This window comes from Myotis davidii, unplaced genomic scaffold (genome assembly GCF_000327345.1).
Source record: "Myotis davidii unplaced genomic scaffold, ASM32734v1 scaffold970, whole genome shotgun sequence".
NCBI classification, from domain to species: domain Eukaryota; kingdom Metazoa; phylum Chordata; class Mammalia; order Chiroptera; family Vespertilionidae; genus Myotis; species Myotis davidii.
Window position 1 is genome coordinate 612,993 of NW_006282204.1, and position 415 is coordinate 613,407.

A 415-nucleotide genomic window follows, 5' to 3' on the forward strand; every position below is an offset into this window, starting at 1 on the left:
TCTTAGTAGCATGAAACACGACTGCTAGATTGCTGGGAAGTTTGAGAGTAAAACACAAACATTATTAATAAAATTATATAAACCCATAATTTAAAGAATTATATTTTAAAATACTAAAAATGATTTTATTTCCTAATCATTTTACTATTATTTCTTCTCTTAAGATTATGCATGGCTATTCTATCGACATGGTGGGAATAACATATAATGGTCTGCTACAGCACATCCTCCAAATTCCATGTCCAGGAATGTTGCATAAGTAGCTTGAAATTCACTATGGCGGCTGTGTTTACACCACATAAATTGGCACACATTATAAAGCAGGGCTTTGATTGTTTTCCTGGATGAGCCACTTGTGGAACATTTACTGGAGAAATTTTAATTAATCTGAGTTATATGTCGCAGCTCTCTTTCC

General features: G+C 33.0%; 1 protein-coding gene across 1 annotated transcript in view; it reads left to right on the top strand.

Moving 5' to 3' along the window:
- ANKS4B (ankyrin repeat and sterile alpha motif domain containing 4B) overlaps positions 1–415 on the top strand; it is a 13,068-nt gene that overhangs the window by 10,709 nt on the left and 1,944 nt on the right. The gene's annotated exons all lie outside the window — the stretch shown is intronic.